We start from the raw sequence: 18,469 nt of genomic DNA on the forward strand, positions 1-18,469 counted from the left end.
AAATCCCGTGCATATGGGGCATCAATAGGTTTATGATAAATTGCACAGGTACCGATGCAAATCAATGAATCAGAAATGATCTAAGATGGAAAGCCGTGCTTGAAGAAATTGCTCTAGTAGTTGGGCTTGAATGCTGCAAGTCTTAAGATCCGTAGCTTGGGAGACATACTTCAGGAAGCCTATCCCCCAGTTTTGCCTTCAGTAACCTTCACTTGAATAGAATCGTATAATTTGAGGATCAACAGCCATTCCTAAAACCCTCTTGCAAATGGATTAACTGAAAACTTTCAGAGCTTTAAAAATGACCACTGCCTGTTTCTAGCTAACACAGGATATCAATGATGAATGTATCAGAAGAAAGTAGATTTTGTGCTTCATGCAGGAAACTCGTGTCAGAACGAGACTTCTGCGTGTGTCACTAAATAGAATTTCTTAATTTGGCAGAAGGAAATTGGTTGTCCTCTATTTCACTATGTAGTAATGTATCAATTTCTTACTTTAGCTTTGTCGCACGCAAACCAGGTTCTAATAAATGCTGGAGCACTTGTTACAGAGCTCCATCTTTAAAACATGGATGGATTGCTATGGAATAGGCTCAGTTTAGCCTGATTTCTCCAGGTCAAGGAATTGTATAGAAATGCCATTGACAAATCTTAAAAGAAAATGAAGTATTCACTGACAGGGCTTTGTCAGATATTCTGTTTTCTTTGCATTTCTGTGAGGATAGCTCAGAAGCAACATATATGTCTTGGAAGCAAGACAAAGCTGAGCAAAACAGGTTTGAATCCCGGTCCCGTGTTTAGAGGCAGGTCTCCGGTCTTAAGCGCATAATAAAAGAGTAATTTAATTAATTTCCGATCATTTGGCGGGTACATAGCCTGGGAAGCTTAACTCGCACCACACCACTACTTCACAATACCCACTTTAACTATGATATAATCTTGATGTTAACTGCTTTTATTTTTAAGTTGCGTGTTGTGAGGTCAGATCATACAGTATCGTGAATTTGCAATCTGCAAAATTACAGAGAAATTAGCCAATTAATCTCATGCATGCAAAATGCCTGAGAAGTTACAGTGAATAACGCGCGGACCAACTGGAGTCAATGAAATCCCTCCCGGGACAACATGAAAATCTATTCACCAGTGTGCTTGCATGTGAGGTGATCGGGTTGCATGTCGGAGCAACAGCTCATAAATTAAAAGAAAAGCACATAGTGTTCCTCTTTAAATCCCTGCTGTGCCTGCTGATGGTAATCATGGTTAACTGCCATGCTGTTACACCATCCACTGGTCATTTTATGCACACAAATACCTGTGCAGCCACTAAGCCCTCCATCTCAGGTCCTGATCTGCCTTCCCCTTCTGACCTCATGTCCTCACTCCCTCAAGCAGCACGGCAGCGGCGCACATGAGGGCATCTAACGCGCTATGGTCATATTCACCCATTGCAACGTTGGCAGCTGCCCTGGCGTCTTGGAGACAGTCGATGGAGACGCTGGCTTTTTCCTTTGCTTCATCACGCCCTCACGAAGACCCGGCAGCATTTTGAAAACTTGGGTCATGTGACAAGGAAACGTGCTACATCATCGGTCACGTGATGGGGTCATGTGACACTCCTAGGCCCCTTCAAAACCGGAGAGGGAACGCTCATTCAGTGCTTCACAGATGACCCAATCAGGCACTGTTCGGCGTCTTCCTGTCTCCACATCTTGAATCTGGACTACAACTGTTCTTCTTGGATTCCTCTGTCAAGCCCTTGGATACTGTTTTGCTCTGCTGTTTCAGGACCTTTGAGCTGTGTTTTTGGATTCCTTTGGATTACCCTCTGGTTATGACGAACTTGGCTGGCTTTTGACCTTGGAACTCTTAACGGACTGTTTTCGGATTTCCTCTTCTGTTACCTTTTGGAGTACCCTGTCTATACAGGTCTTGCAGTGCCTATTTCTTCAACAATCTACGCCTACCCGCTGCCGCTTGCTACACTCTGCAGCCACACAGAACACCTCCATTCTCATCTTTGTTCTTCCTGTCCCCAGACCCTTGGTAAGCCCCTTGATATTTGTTACCTCGCTATTCAGTGTATTGTTTGCCATTGTACTGACCCATTGCTTGCTTTACAGCGGTCGAGGGGTCACAGGTGTTCCTGGTTCCTGGCGTTCTTCGGCACTCAAAAACCCTGTGGCCTCAAGGATTGCTCAAGAAGTTATTTGTATCTTTCTGAGTGGAACTTGTGGACAGAGGCCCCATAATCTTCACGACCATCAAGTCATAACAGACTGTGAAGCCGACAAGTTGTTCAGATTATGGAGGCATCGGCTGGGGACCCCGTGGTCGCTCTACTGCAAGCAGTTACTACATTGAGGGCCGATATGGCCGCAGCCACTACGGCGTTACACCACCGCCTTGACTCCCTTCAGAGTGCTCGCCATCCCCTACCTCCTGATTCCGAATTTGGGGACCCCACACCTCCAACCCCTGGTCCTTCTGCCACCCCTTCCACCCCTTTCATCATCACACCAGTAATTGCTCCCACTCCTTTTCCTTTAGCACCCCCTGAGAGATTCCAGGGAGACCCCAGGAAATTCCGTACATTTCTGAATCAATGTAAATTACATTTCCTTTGTAGACCTTCAGCGTTCCCTGATGCACCTGCCAAGGCTACGTTTTTGCTTTCCTATTTGTCTGGCGTCGCCGCCACATGGGCCAACCCATTACTTGAAAACAATCATCCAGCCCTTTATGACTTTGACCTGCTAGTGACTGAAATGTCTAAGGTTTTTGACACCAGACACAAAGCTCAATCCAGAGATCTGGAATTACTAGATCTCTCTCAGGGGAAAAGCACCCTTATAGAGTACATAACACGATTCAACCAGTTAGCGACAGAAACATCCTGGCCCGAAAACAAGAAGGCTGTAGTGTTTTACAGAGGTCTAAGTGGCTCCATTAAGGACGCTTTGGCAGTGGTGCCGTCGCTTCTGACTCACTACTCTGATCTGGTTGATCTAACACTCCAGTTAGACGCTCGATGCACCGAGCGCAAGGCAGAAGTCAGATTCTCAGGTACACAGTCGTCGGTTTCTCCTGATGTATCCAGCTAACCCATGCAAGTGGGTGGAATACGTAGCCCTATAACTATGACGGAACGAGAAAGGCGGAGAACCAACAACGCTTGCTTTTATTGTGGACTTAATGGACATTACGTCAAGACTTGTCCACGCCGCCCAAAGCAAAAGAATCCGGTTTTCCGATTGCTCGTCCCTGAATATGGGGGCCAGGACGAGTTCTCCACAGTCCCCCTCTTCTTCTCCTCCGGCATTTGGGCCTATTAGACCAGTCACAGTCCACGCCTTATTAAAGCCTACTCCTGACACAATGCATCCCGTTCAGATTATCATTGATTCCGGGGCCACTGGCTGCTTTATTGACATACAAATGGCTTATGCCTTGAACCTTCCACTAGTTACCAAGGAGTTTCCCGAGCCTGTACAGGCTGTGGATGGGACTTCCCTTGCTTCTGGACCTATTCGACAACAGACTGCTCCCATGGAAGTAGTCATCCAGGAAACACACAGGGAAACACTCGCCTTTGACCTCATAACCACCCCTCAGCTCAGTTTGGTATCATTCTCGGCATCCCTTGGTTAAAAAAACATAATACGCTAATCAATTAGGGTACTGGTCAGGTCTGTTTTGAATCCGAAGTTTGTCAACATTTTTGTCTTATCGAGAGAGAGGAGGTAATCGATACACCTGCTGCAGTGTTGGGTGCAGTAGCACATCTGACCCTATCTGAGACTGATGAACATCACTCTTCCACCTCGCACATGGTTGGTGCTGTCTTTTCCAACATACTTCCAGTTTATCACAAGTTTTTGTCAGTCTTCGACAAGGGCACCGCAGAGAGTCTACCTCCACACAGACCCTACGATTGCCCCATAGATCTGGTCCCTGACGCTCAGATCCCCAAGGGCCGAATCTATTCTTTATCACCAGTAGAGGATAAAGCCTTGAAAGAATACTTGCAGGAGGCATTACGTTTAGGCCACATTCGTCCCTCCTCCTTACCTGCTGCATGCCCTATCTTCTTCGTTCCAAAGAAAGAGGGGGATCTTTGCCCTTGTGTAGATTACAGACGTTTGAACGCCATCACTATCAAAGATAGATACCCCATACCTCTCATCTCTCAACTCTTGGATAGATTAACACACGCCTCCATCTACACTAAATTAGATCTCCGGGGAGCATACAACTTGATGCTTGTCCGCAAAGGGGATGATTGGAAGACAGCGTTTTGCACACGACAGGGTTTATTTGAATACCTAGTAATGCCCTTCGGTTTGTGCAACGCCCCTGCCACCTTCCAACGGTTTATGAATGAGGTTTTTGGGGACATTCTGGACAATTATGTGGTGGTCTATTTGGACGACATTCTGATCTTTTCCTCTTTAGATGAACACATCCTTCACGTCCAAGAAGTCCTATCCCGTTTGCGCAAGAATGCGCTATTTGCCAAGCCTGAGAAGTGCCAGTTTCATACCAAAGAAGTAGAATTTCTGGGTTTCCACATTTCTCCGGGTGGATTGACTATGAATCAGTCTAAAGTATGAGTCGTTCTGGAATGGCCAGTCCCGGTAAACTTGATGTCTTTACAGTCTTTCCTGGGCTTTGCCAATTTTTATCGGCGGTTCATCCCTGGTTTTTCTACTATAGTGGCACCATTAACTAAATTGACCAGTCCATGTGTCCTGTTTATCTGGATCCCCGAACATCAAGCCGCTTTTGAGTCCTTGAAATCTGCGTTTACCTCAGCTCTGGTCCTACAACACCCGGATCCGGAGTTGCCATTCGTTGTCGAGGCAGACACATCATCCTTTGCTTTGGGAGCGGTATTGTCACAATCCTGTCCAACCTCTGGTCATTTACACCCTGTAGCTTACCATTCACGCAAGTTTACATCTACTGAGTCCCATTATACAGTTACCGAAAAGGAACTCCTAGCGATTAAAGACTCATTTCAGGTATGGAGGCACCATTTGATGGGGGCCAAACACCAAGTCACAGTTTTCACTGATCATAGGAATTTGCAGGATCTCGCATCCCTCAAATATGTCAATAATCGTCAGGTGCGTTGGCACTTATTCTTCGCAGCCTAAGACTTTGTTGTGAAACACCGTCCTGGTCTGTCTCATGGTAAAGCAGATGCTTTTCCCGCTCTCCTGGAGGGGTGTCGCTTCCGGTCTTCCCAGAAACAGTGCTTGACCACGGGCATGTAGTATGCTTATGCACTCCTTCGCCTCCTCTGTTGTCAGCCATAAGCACATGGGTTTCCCAACATCCACAACAGTTAGCAGAATGGGATCCCGTTTATCACGATGGTCTACCTTTTGTTCACAACAGGTTGTTTCTACCCTCTAGTGACACTCCAAATCTAGCTATGGAATGGTCGCATGATGCTGCCATCCATGGCCACCCAGGACAACAGCGTACTCTGGATCTACTTAAACGCTGGTGCTGGTGGCCTTCGATGCGGCGTGACGTTGAGAATTATGTCAACACCTGCTCAGTGTGTGCCCAGTGTAAGTCCCGTAGGGGCCGCCCCTTGGGTCTTTTACAGCCCTTGCCGATTCCCCCCAGACTCTGGCATACCCTTACAATGGATTTTGTGACTGATCTCCCTCGTTCACAGGGTTATGATACAGTGTGGGTTGTAGTAGACGCCTACACAAAGATGGCTCGCTTTATTCCTTGTTCTGGTATACCCTCTTCACCTACAATAGCAAACCTGTTTTTCAAGTCAATTCTTTGTTTGGGCTCCCTACGGTCTTGGTTTCTGACAGAGGTTCACAATTCACGTCCCGTTTCTGGCATACGCTCACTAAATTATTGGGTATTGATGCACGATTTTCCTCTGCATACCATCTGGAAACCGACGGCCAGACAGAAAGGGTAAATCGGGCCATGGAACAATATTTACGCTGTCTTTCACTACAACATCAGAAATCATGGGTACACCTGCTACATCTCGTTGAATTTGCCCATAACAACTCCTTGCACTCGTCTACTGGCTTTTCTCTGTTCTACTCCCTTTATGGCCAACACCCCCGTACATTGCCCATTCCCGATAATGCATCCTCTTGTGCTCCTGCTGCCTCATCCTGTGTTCTCGACTTGGCCATGGTTCACGCACAGACTCTTGCCCATCTACAGGACGCTCAGTTGGCCATGAAAGCTTCAGCCAATAAGAAACGGGTTGCTGCTCCTGTTTACCATGTGGGGGACCGAGTGTGGCTGTCGTCCCGCCATCTACACTTGCCTGGCTGTCGCAAATTGCTTCCCAAGTTTGTTGGTCCTTTTTGGGTGTCTGGTGTCCTGAGTCCTGTGGCTTATCGCCTATCTCTTCCTTTAACCTGGAAGGTCCATCCAGTTTTCATACTTCCTCCTGAAACCATGCCCTGGTCCTACGCGCCTGGTCTCTCGCCTTGCCCCTGTGTCACTGCATGATCCTGATGTTTGAGGTTGGGGGTATTCTGGGCTCTCGTCTCTTCAGGGGGCAGCTCCAGTATCTTGTGGATTGGTTGGGTTACGGTCCTGAGGAGCGCTCTTGGGTTCCTTCCCAGGATGTGCATGCCCCTCGTTTGGTGGCCCAGTTTCATCAGGATTTTCCTGCTTGCCCATGGGGTCGTGGGCCTTTGGGGGGGGGGGAGCTCCGTTACACCATCCACTGGTCACCTTATGCACACGACCGTGCAGCCACTAAGCCCTCCATCTCAGGTCCTGATCTGCCTTCCCATTCTGACCTCATGTCCTCACTCCCTCAAGCACCACGGCAGCGGCGCACTCGAGGGCATCTAACACGCTATGGTCATATTCACCCATTGCAACGTTGGCAGCTGCCCTGGTGTCTTGGAGACAGTCGACGGAGACGCCGGCTTTTTCCTTTACTTCATCACGCCCTCAGGAAGACCCGGCAGCGTTTTGAAAACTTGGGTCATGTGACAAGGAAACGTGCTACATCATCGGTCACATGATGTGGTCATGTGACACTGCTAGGCCCCTTCAAAACCAGAGAGGGAACGCTCATTCAGTGCTTCCAGCTGACCCAATCAGGCACTGTTCGGCGTCTTCCTGTCTCCACATCTTGAATCTGGACTACGACTGTTCTTCTTGGATTCCTCTGTCAAGCCCTTGGATACTGTTTTGCTCTGCTGTTTCAGGACCTTTGAACTGTGTTTTTGGATTCCTTTGGATTACCCTCTGGTTACGACAAACTTGGCTGGCTTTTGACCTTGGAACTCTTAACGGACTGTTTTCGGATTTCCTCTTCTGTTACCTTTTGGAGTACCCTTTCCATACAGGTCTTGCAGTGCCTATTTCTACAACAATCTACGCCTACCCGCTGCCGCTTGCTACACTCTGCAGCCACACAGAACACCTCCATTCTCATCTTTGTTCTTCCTGTCCCCAGACCCTTGGTAAGCCCCTTGATATTTGTTACCTCGCTATTCAGTGTATTGTTTGCCATTGTACTGACCCATTGCTTGCTTTACAGAGGTCGAGGGGTCACCAGTGTTCCTGGTTCCTGGCGTTCTTCGGCACTCAAAACACCTGTGGCCTCAAGGATTACTCAGGAAGTTATTTGTATCTTTCTGAGTGGAACTTGTGGACAGAGGCCCCATAATCTTCACGACCATCAAGTCATAACACATGCTCCCCCATCTGCTATCTGTGCTGCAGGCAAGGATCACCAAAACTCGCACCCAAATATTTGCTTCGACTTAGGTGTGAATTACCAGGACTCGTTACCATTCGTCATCCACAGAGGCATGTGCCTCTCTTTTACTAATTATCTAAATGAATGTCTATCTCGACCATGATAACTTTTTTCTTCCTGAATGTGCCCCTTACAATATACTCATGCTTCTTCCCTCCGACCATGATATGGATATCTTCTTGATCTGCATTACTGAATCCTTGCACCCTCACAATGTGATGATCCTTCCCTGATGCCTTTCTTTTCTCTTATCTTCCCATGTGCCCCCTTGCTTGTACATACCACTCAATCAAACTCACTACTCCCTCAGGCACTTCACTCTTGCTGGGCCACTCACACCGACCAACTCTCCTTCTGGCTCACTGTTAGATAAGATTTTCATATTTATGATCAATCTTCTTTACCTGTGTCAACCCCAGAACTTTTTTCTGGACTTGGTGATTATTTGTTCCTTGTCCTGTCTCACCTAGTCTTTAACTCTTTTCATGGGTGACCTTTGTATGTCTCTTCATAGTGTGTATATGGATTTATAGTTCTCTAACATTTGGGCTTAGGCTAGGTGGCCCCTTTGGCCTTCCCTTTTTAATTGCTCTTATCTCTTGGGTGAACTACTGTTCTCAAGAAGTAAAGTGGGATTCCCATCCCCTTTACATTATATATAGGGAGCCAGCACACCCCACCTTATGTGGAGTTCTGGGGAGATACTGTATCACCTTTCTCACTTTCCCGGTAACATTTTTGTTACACTTGCAAGTTAACTTGAATGGCTGGTGGCAGTGTTTGTACCTTAATGACTTTTTAGTCTTATTACTTGCAGGATGTCAAATCAGCTGCGGTAATGCATAGGAGGGTCACCATTCTGCTCGAATGGTGGGCTCTTTCTTTTCCTCCATTTTTAAGTATCCTTGTTGTTTCTTAGGTCTTATTCTACCGTCCTAGGTGGGAAAGATCTTGGTTGATGGTTTGTTTTCAGAGGGAGTCCATTCTATTCCCTGCTGACGCTCCAGCGTGTCTGTGAAGGCAGGAAGCAAGGGAGGAGTCCAAAACCCTGCAGCCCTTTGTCTTCCAGCCTTCCTGAAAGGAACCAGTTTCTAATGGGGAGCTGGCTCTCCTGATTGGACAGCCAGCTGCCCCTTTCGGTAAACTGCAAGCAGAGTTTGCAGAGGTCGTGCTGTAGTTTCTGATAAACACTCCGATCCTGGAAGCTGCTGACAAGTCAACCACTGGAACCAAATCCGTAGCGGAAGATGAAGAAAAAACGTCTAACGAATTCCAGCGACCGGAGAGCCTGCTGTGTAACCGGAGCCTGTTTTAACCCTTCCTTCCAATCGACCTGGGGGTCTCGAAGACGACTTCTAGCCAGAGGCTGGTGAGACCCTACTAGTCTCATGAAGACATGCATTTAGAACCATCCCTCGATGAGCTGCGAACCTGCTGGACTGCAAACCAACAATACCCAGGGACCTTGAGCTAGTGTGCTGTGCACATTCTTTCGCAATGTAATTCCCGCCAAATCTTTGGTGGACTCCTGCTGGACCTCAAGAGGCACGATTCGAATCACTGTATTCACCTCACCAGAGTGCAGGACAGAGAGAGTGAAGAGACTCCGACCAGCGATATTCGTTCTTCATCTGGTTCTTGTAAAGGGGCGCCAAATCTACATCCTTGAATAATCCTTTCTTGGAAGCCTTTTCTGGTGACTGCTGCTGCAAGTTCCCATCCAGTGTCCGTTTCTGCGTCACCAGGCAAGATTCCCGAGACTGGGTCGTGTGTGCTGCAGCGTGAAGTCATCCACCCAGGAGCTCTTCTTTTCTGCTAAGACACTGTGTTGACTTGGGTAATACTTACCTTAAGTCTTGTGTCGATCTTGTAAATAGGTGATTCATGTGTTTGGGAGTTTGCCAACACTGTTCCCCCAGGCCTAACACTGGAACGCCTATAGGGACTGTGAAGTCCCTGAACAAATTTGACTAACTCTGAAGCTAATATATACTTGTTCAAGGCGATATCCTCTGGAACTCTTGACTCTCTCCCTTTCTCTCTGTCTCTCTCTGTCTCTCTCTCCCTCTCTCTGACTTTCTCAACTGCTCTCACCCATCCACTCACCTTTCCCTTCACACACATCTACACACACCTTCTCACACGCATTCTCCTCCTCTCGTGCACACATAGTCCATCACACCAGCAGATTGTAAGGCAAGTCCCACTCCAAATATCAAAAATCTATCCAAAAGAGCAAAAAATGAATGCACGAGATATGAGAAAAAACTAAAATGTATTATAGTAGGCAGGGAATTATCTAAAAAGACATTCAGCAATTTATCGAAAAATTGCTGGTTTTGTAGCAAATTACAGAAAGGAAAAGACAACACTTTTTATGAATCAATGACAGTTTCCAAGTCTCCGATTGGCTATCGTCATTGGCACTATATGTGCTTCCATACATTTCCTAACTCTATTGGCTTGCTTTAACCTTGTGACTATATTAGCATTTCAAGCGGTTAGTTGATTAACATTGAGATCATCTTTTACATGGAGCTGATTGGATAAAACTATTTTAAACTTTTATACTTTAAATGCGACTTGTAATTGGTTGCTCAAACAGGAGTGTGTGGAGTGAATGACTAAGTACATTTAAACTAATCCCTATGTGAGGTGTGACATTGAAAATATAACTTTTGCATCCTTTCCTATTGATCTAATTGGTTGGCACCGTCTTACTGTTCTCCCGAGTGTGAACTGTTCATCGCTGGTTCATTTGCAACTCGTTGTTGGAAACATTACTTGCTTCTCCTTCCTTTCTCATGATTTCATCTGCCCTACCTCTGACCTTACACTCTGGAGCTTAATTGTGTGAAGACTTTAATCATTTGCAATGATGGGACTGTGTTTATACATATGTACCTAGATGACTTGTGATTCCATAAATTGGCTCTTGCTACTAGTATCTATGTGCTGTGAGGGTTACTCATGAATTTCCATGAGAATCACTAATTACTCATTAATTCTACTTCATGGGTTATAGTGTTTTGGGTGCCTTCTTCCTTAACAATTGGAGCTCTGTTATTGCAATTTATCCTACTGAGGGCAGTGTTGTGCCTCGTTCATTCTTTCTCGACAGGCATATCTTACACTGCTTATTGTTCAATTCTCACTGGCTTGTGACCTTCATTATGTTACGTTTTGATGTACTTCTTAAGAACATAAATTGTTTTATCTCTTGAACACAGGCTTGAGATCTCTGCCAAGCTGATGTGTTTTGATCAATCAGTGTGCAGTGTTCTGTCTTTTAGCTCTTGGGTCTGCTATCTCTCTTTGTTGCTCTTTCATGACCTAACTACCACAACTTAGACCTGGGAAGTTGTTTGCACCCCCACCCTCTTGCCACTTGCTGGCTGCACTCCCATTGTTTGTTGCCTTTTTATTTATTATTTTATTATTTTTTAAAGTTTTTTTTCCTTCTCGCTCCGCACTCTCCTTTTGTTCCCCCTTTCATGCACTTATCCCCCTTCTCCCTCTACCCTGCACGTGCACGTTCTCAATGTCACTGGGCCTAGTAAGATCGTTGTTTTTGTTCTCCCCTGTTCCCTTTCCCTGCCTGGTCGCGCTCTGAAACACTTGTGTATGAGCGCAATAGAAATAAAATATCAATCAATCAATCACTGCGTAGCATTTAGTCTCTTGCTCTGAGAAGTTGCAGCTTGGGATGTGTGTGTCTCTTTGCAAGGGTAGGGCTAATGTTTTTCACGGAGGGGTGAGGATTTTCATCCGTGTGAGGTGTCCAACTAGATCTCGAGGCCTACATTTACTGTTTGTTCAGTTAGTGTAAAGGTTTACTGTCATTCATTATCATTATGAATACTCTTCTGTTTTCCCTAGCTAATGTTCAATGATGCGTTTCTATTAAGGACACAGGGTTATGTTAAACTATAAGGTGAATGCACTATGGCTCACTGAAACATGGCTACATGTGCTTTGTTGGGCCTACACAGGGAAGTCTCTTTATGGCTTCCATGCTGTGTGTTTATTTTCCACAGACTTTCGCAGCTTGTACTTTCGATCACGTATAGGCCAATGGACGTATTCTCCAACATTACTGTACTCCCCAGCACTCCCCCTTTCGACTAATCCCTTTGTATATTCTCTGTCATATCGATCTTCTTGTTGTCCGTAGTATACACTCTTGGGTATCCATATTCTGTATACATTTATCAGGTTTCCTCCACAAATACCATAATCCCATGGGGTGCATCTCAAGAAACTGTTTGGCCAATCTTCATTTATGCCTATGTAGCACTCAGTGCTCTTCCAGGGCAGGGGGTGGTGACCAAAGGGCATCAAGGCAATTGTGCCTTGAAACACTTGTGTATAGGAGCGTTATAAATGCCATATCATATATCATATCATATTACAGGGCCGATCTGTTGGGCATCTTTGTATTTCTCGTACCTGTGGTTGGGTCAGTTTGACAGCTTTCATCTTTCCAACGAGGAGTGGCACTACCTGTCATAACTGCAAGGAGGTTACATGTATTACCATGAGACCCACAACAAATTGCAATTATTTGATAAATACACCAGAGTATTATTAAGACGATGAGGATAGGAAGCAGAACTCGGCAGAAATTCAAGAGCCACTGTGACACCCATGAAGTAAGGATTGCAAGCCAGTCATCATCTTTAATTATTTCGCTTGCTTTTGTCCATGTCTGTTGTCAACCTGCCCATTTGCTTAATTGTGAGGGTCTGTATTACATTATCTGCATCATTAGGAGATATGTGTGCAGCATGTGCTGCTGATCTTCTTACAGGCACTGCCTTCCATTGCTGTTAGTAGGCCTTTCACCATTCTGTTCTGTAGTGCTATTAGCCTAAGGGCACACAGTTCCTCACGGATTGCATTGAGGCCATTCTCTTTGGCGTTTGAAAATTCCATCAGGTTCCAACGGATAATTTGTATCTGTTTCAAATTTGCAGCAGTTTGTATTCCAGGAGTTAAGTGAGGCAAAGAATACCTCGATCTTTGAAAACAATCTATACTGTGCAGATATCTTTCCTAAAGCCTTGCCTGCTTCCTTTGAAAAATAAGTTGAATGTTTTCTTCTTGTTCTATGTGAATTCATTTGTCCTTCAACCGTTGGGGACAGTACAAGAGCCTGGGATTGTCCTTTGGGCAACGTGTGCATGCTTTTCTGGGACCATCATCACAGGGGCATGCAAAGTTACCAATGAGCAGACTCCATTCCATGAGGGAGGCAGGTAGAAATATGCATTGTTTCCGTATTGCCATAGGATGTCCATGACAGTGGCTGTTCTCTCATCTAGTGCTGACATCATGTATGTCTGGTTGCAGTTGGTATTACGTCCAACTGACACGCTTCCTTTGCCCCTGAAACAGAATGAAGATCGAGGGAGTTTCTGTACTTTTACAGGTTGTTCATGTTGATGCAGATTGGTCAGCTTGTTTACATGCGCTGCCCATACGTGTGTCAGTTTGCATTATTTACTTTTCTGTAAATACCATAAGTCACTTGGCATCACATACTGCCTACCCCTTCACCTATTTCTTGCTACAGATTGTTGCACCTTCTATAACCTTTTGTGGCATGGCTGGACACTGTTTCTTCATCTTTCACCAACCCTTCACATTCACTTTTGGATCTAATTTCCATTTTAATTCGAACTGTGTGTCCCTGAAACTGCCTGTGCATTCTGCAAATAATGGAAGGTGCCAAGCATTGTGTCTCTACAGTCGGCACTTCCTGGGATAAGAACAGTCTGGGGTTGCCAATCACATGTGGGATAAGGCCACTTATGTTACATGATTCATTTACCTGGACCCTGTGAATGGCCTTCATAAGGTTGTACCACACAGTGGTACCATCTGAATGATGATCATCCACTATGTTATTGACTTCCTCACTTAAATGAGGTTTGTGTCTGGATTGTGTCTGGATTTCCTGCTGTGACTGCTTCATTTCCACTTTGTGTGTCGAATTGCAATTGGAAGGACGACATGAATTGGTTCCGGAATTCATGGAACCAGCCCTGCATGTCTTCTTTGCTAGGCATTGCTGCTTCTTCTCTACTTGCTGGTATGGGCTGGTTTTGGGCTGCCCCCTTTCTTAGGGGCTATCAAGCTGCATGTCATCAACAGCTGCTTTAGATTTGGTTCTTGTCTGCCTGAGAGGCGCTGTGCCGATGCCACCACCTTTGCTCTTGTTTTTGACATGTGGGTGTTGATTGGGCCTCTTACGGTGGGTCCCGTGTTCCCTTTTCTTGCACCTCTTCTGTTCTGTCACGCTGGGTTTGGTGTTTCTTGGACTCCCGTTTGCGATATTCTATGCCTTTGCCTCGAAGGTGGGGTTCTTCTTATCGCCCGGGTCCTATTTTGCTGCTGTTGCAGGTGCGGGGTTCCCCTCATGTGCTCCCACTCACCACCTTTCCATACGGAGGGTTATATTGTTTTCCCTAATCCCCCTCTCTCCCAATGGGTTTTCTATTTTGGTAGATCCTCAGGTTCCTCACCTCCCTCAGAGGTCTGTCCTTCTCCTGCTCACCAGTTTGCCCCTTTTCCTTGGTGTTCTGGTTTGGCTGTGCCCTGGGGGGGTGGGGGGCGTGTAATAACTCCCCATCCCCTGTGTCTGCTTCTTGTCAACAGTGTCCCTTTGGTTCTGCCACTTGTCCTTCTAGCTCTCTTATTCGTGGGGATTTTCTGGCACTCCACTGCCCCACGCTGCTTTTGCCCCCTTGACGATCCTTTAGTTACTGGGGCACGTGATTGCTGCAGAATCTGCTTTTGGCCCCCTTTTTTTCTTGGGCTCCCTGGGTGTATCTGATTCGTTGTCCTTTTCTCGGCACCCGTGATGTTTGCTGTTGAATCCTCCCTCCTCCTCTCACCGGTCTCCTCTCTGCTCTTTCACACGGTTGCTGTGTGTTGCTGGCAGGGGTGCCTCTTCTTGGCCCGTTCTGTGTTGTGTGCCTTGGCGGGCCTCCCCGGGTTGTCTCCTGCTCTCACACGGTGTGCCCTCACCTGTGTCACTTTTCTTAGCTTCAGGTGGTGGGGGATGAGGGGGTGCTCCTCTCCTCACGCCTGTCCCTCAACTCACACTGCCATTTAATCCCTGGTCCACTCCGCGCTCCCGATTCCACTCTGGTCTGCTCACCGCGATGATCTGAGGGAGGGAGGGATGGGTCCTCGCTGTTCCTCTGCCTCCGTGGCTCCAGGGGTTCCGACAACCTGCTCCGGTCCCCGCTTCTTCCTCACCCTGCTGCTCCTTGCTTCCCGGTCCTATGCAGCCCGGGCTTCACTTTTTCTTTGTCCTCCCCGGGTTCCTCTCCCAGCCTGCGTTCCCTGCCGGGGGACCGTAGGTCGCTTCGGGTACCGGTGGGTGGCTGCTGAGTCCCTTCTGGTGCGTGAGGAAATGTTTTTATCTGTTCCACGTTGCTATTTTTTTATGCGGTCCTGTGCGGAGAGACGCTCGCGCACGTCCTCCTCCGCCGGCCATCATCTTGGAGTGCAATGGGCTTTTTTTTTTTGCATTCAATTTCACTGGGGTACTATGAAAGGGACTCTCCTCCATACTCTACAGGTTCTCATTTGTTTATGGTACATGAGAGCACACTGTAAGCATAGGTTCCAGGCTGGCATCCATGAATGTTTTGTTTATATAAACAGTCTCTGATGTTCCCATAATTAATAAACCATGTTTCTGACACCACCGGATGCACTCCTTATATGGCATACTGGTACTGGTCGAACATGTACCTTTGGAACATGTCAACATATTCTCAGGCACTATGTTTTGAACTCCAGAGATTATATAAAGAGAACTTCTGGGAGCAGTTAAGGGAGTGCTGTTCTTGATCATCAGAGTGTTACCGGGGCTGAGCTGAGCTCCATTCTGGTTTATGGAGAAGGGAGAGGTTCTTATTGCTCCTTTTTCTGTCCTGGATTTTTGCAGCACTTAATTTGACCTTTGATGGCAGAGGCTCCAAAAGCTTCTCCTTTTTGCTTTTTGAGAGAACCATCCTTTTTAATTGAGCTTTATATGTACTCTTCAAACACTTAACTACAGCAGCTCAAACCCACTGAACTATCTTATTATGATTTGGCTTATGTTTGCATCATCGTTACTCCAATTGACAACAAATCTATTTTAAGACTTGTGTCATAGACATTAGTGACCATAATGGTTGTTTAGATGGTTTTTCTATTGGATCTGATATTTTGAGGATTTTCGTGATGTTCAGGATTGTGCAACTCCAGCTCAGCTCAGCCTTTAGCCCTCTACTGTCACAGAGGAGTGGTTCAAGTAAGAGAGAGAGGTTTTTACCTGTGTTCATATCATATTGAGAAAGGGAAGAGGTACTTTAAGAGCTATTAAGAGACAATTCAATTGAGGCATCATTAATATGCATGCAGCATTTTAGTGCAAGCCAATTAGCATTCAATTCTACCTCTATATCTACCACAACCCTTTCTAGGGGGGCGGGGGTTGTCGGCCCAGCACACTCCCTTTGGGGTGGAGAGAAGCCTCTGGTTGTGGAGGTGATCAAAATCACATCACCAATCTACAGTAAATTCTAAATAATCAAAATGGGGTACAACTTCAAAAAGATTCCACTTTACTAGGGACTTAATCCTTAGCAACCTGCTTTTCTTTTTCTTAGACACCACCTTGAGTTTTGTTTTATTGACGTCAATGATCAGGCCATTGTGTTCACAATAACAAAAACCCTCTAGAGATCCTTCTGTAAAGGCTAATGCAACTACATCAACTGCAAATAATAACAAGATGCGACTTGGCATCCAATTGTTGGCACATCCAAATCTAATATCCTCAGGTACTTACCTGCAGGTGTTCAGATAATTTATAAAAAGATTAAAGAATGGGCGGGTCAGAACACGACCCTGTCTTGTGTCTACCTCTGTCTTGATTACTTTAAATAACTCTATATTGACAACTTACTTTGTATCGACTTCATTCAAGTGTATAGCTTTTAGAAACCAATTCATGCCTTTTGCAGCCTAGAACTGCCATAGTAGTTCTCGATTGGCCAAATCAAAGGCTAAACATAAATCTACAAAGATGGGCACACTTGCCTGACTTTGGTATATATTTTGCTATCATCACCTGTAACCTGAAGGATTGTACAATGACCAGAGTTGTGGAAATAATTTCTTGATCTTCTACCTAGAAATTAATCCCAGTGAGAATCCCAGTGAGTAGCACCCTCCATAACATATTGAATGTGTGGCATTCCATACTGAAATAGGGTGATCATTACTTGGGAGGTTTTTTTGTTACCCTTTCTTAAAAATGGTACACTAACCAGGAAATTAAGGATATTTTTATTTGTTATCATTATCATAACTGCCACTAATTGGTGGCAGTGATGATAATGATAATAATCATGATGATCCAGATGAAAGTCTTTTCTTAATTCAAAGTCCTGCAGTAGAGACGTGCAGAGGCTCATTAGGTTGTTTGTGGGTAGAATACTTGGCCTAAAGTGGAATTTCTCTGCTCCTTTGCTCGCCATCACCCTGGAAGAGTGTGCCTCCTTTTTTAGGGTTACGAAAACATTTGTCAAAGTACTAGACAGCCATGTCTCTTTGGCCCAAAAAGACTTGCGTATGCTTATGAAAGGTTTGGATCCACTTTAGCCTTCCAGGATGCTCTCGCTGAGGCCACTGGCTATTTGGATCAAAGCTTTTTCTTTCTCTGTTCACAGATGGTCTTATGAGGAGACTTTCTCTGGCCCTTTCGACCCTCATTTTGTGTCCACTCGCTCCGCCCAAGAGAGCATGGTGGTTGAGGGAACCTCTGGCGAATGCAAGCTTGTTGGGTTTTCATTTCTTTCCCTTGGATAGCGTTAACACCTTGGGCAGGAAAGATTTTCGATTGACTTCAAAGCAGAATTTGTTGCTCTGTCTTTTGGTGGAGAAATTACTTTTGGGTGCCAGGCGGATGATTCTTCAGAGGGATTTAGAGCTAATTCCAGATATAAGCTTTTCTGCTACCCCTGCACTGTTTTGTATAGAAGATGAGAACTGTCAATTACCCTGAACAACACTTTGAAAGATGGAGACTGGTGACAAGTCTCAACATCTGTGTTTGTATCCCTCCTGGGATGAGAGGTGGAGGGCAGGAAAGTGCTAGCAGCCTTCAAGTACCACACCACTAGCTTCACAGATCTCAAACTATTTCAATGAGTTCTCCATTCAGGCTGGTTGGAATACTTCCTGCAGAAGAGGTGGTTGATATTCTTGTATTGGAGTGGCCTTCAGTTGAAAGCAACAAGAAACATTTTAGATCTCGGGTATTCCCATAACGTATTTCTTTGTCCTTAACCTCCTCCCTCGCATCCTCTTTGGCCAGGCTACCATGCAACAGTTTCTGACATAGGAGTAGAGTAGCACTTGCTCTCCAGTTCCATTTGATTAAACAAAGTTAGTATACAAAGTAGCTTGGCTGGCAGTCTGGTTCTTGATAAACTACCTGCTGTACTCTCCTGCCAGGTTTCTTCTTCATGCATCATATTCTATAGATTGCTTGATTAGTTCTTATCCAGTACACTTCCCCTGCCAGGGTTCTCTCATATATAAACACTTGTTTTCCTCATACACAAATTCCTATGACTTGAAATGCCGGGGATACTCTCCTGCCAGGGCTTTCTTATATGCGCCT

The 18,469-nt window shown here is 45.7% G+C and overlaps 1 protein-coding gene across 1 annotated transcript in view; it reads left to right on the forward strand.

The window, feature by feature from the left end:
* MCCC1 (methylcrotonyl-CoA carboxylase subunit 1) overlaps positions 1 to 18,469 on the forward strand; it is a 577,485-nt gene that overhangs the window by 148,168 nt on the left and 410,848 nt on the right. The gene's annotated exons all lie outside the window — the stretch shown is intronic.

Source organism: Ambystoma mexicanum, chromosome 10 (genome assembly GCF_040938575.1).
Source record: "Ambystoma mexicanum isolate Mex_15411 chromosome 10, UKY_AmexF1_1, whole genome shotgun sequence".
Taxonomy (NCBI): domain Eukaryota; kingdom Metazoa; phylum Chordata; class Amphibia; order Caudata; family Ambystomatidae; genus Ambystoma; species Ambystoma mexicanum.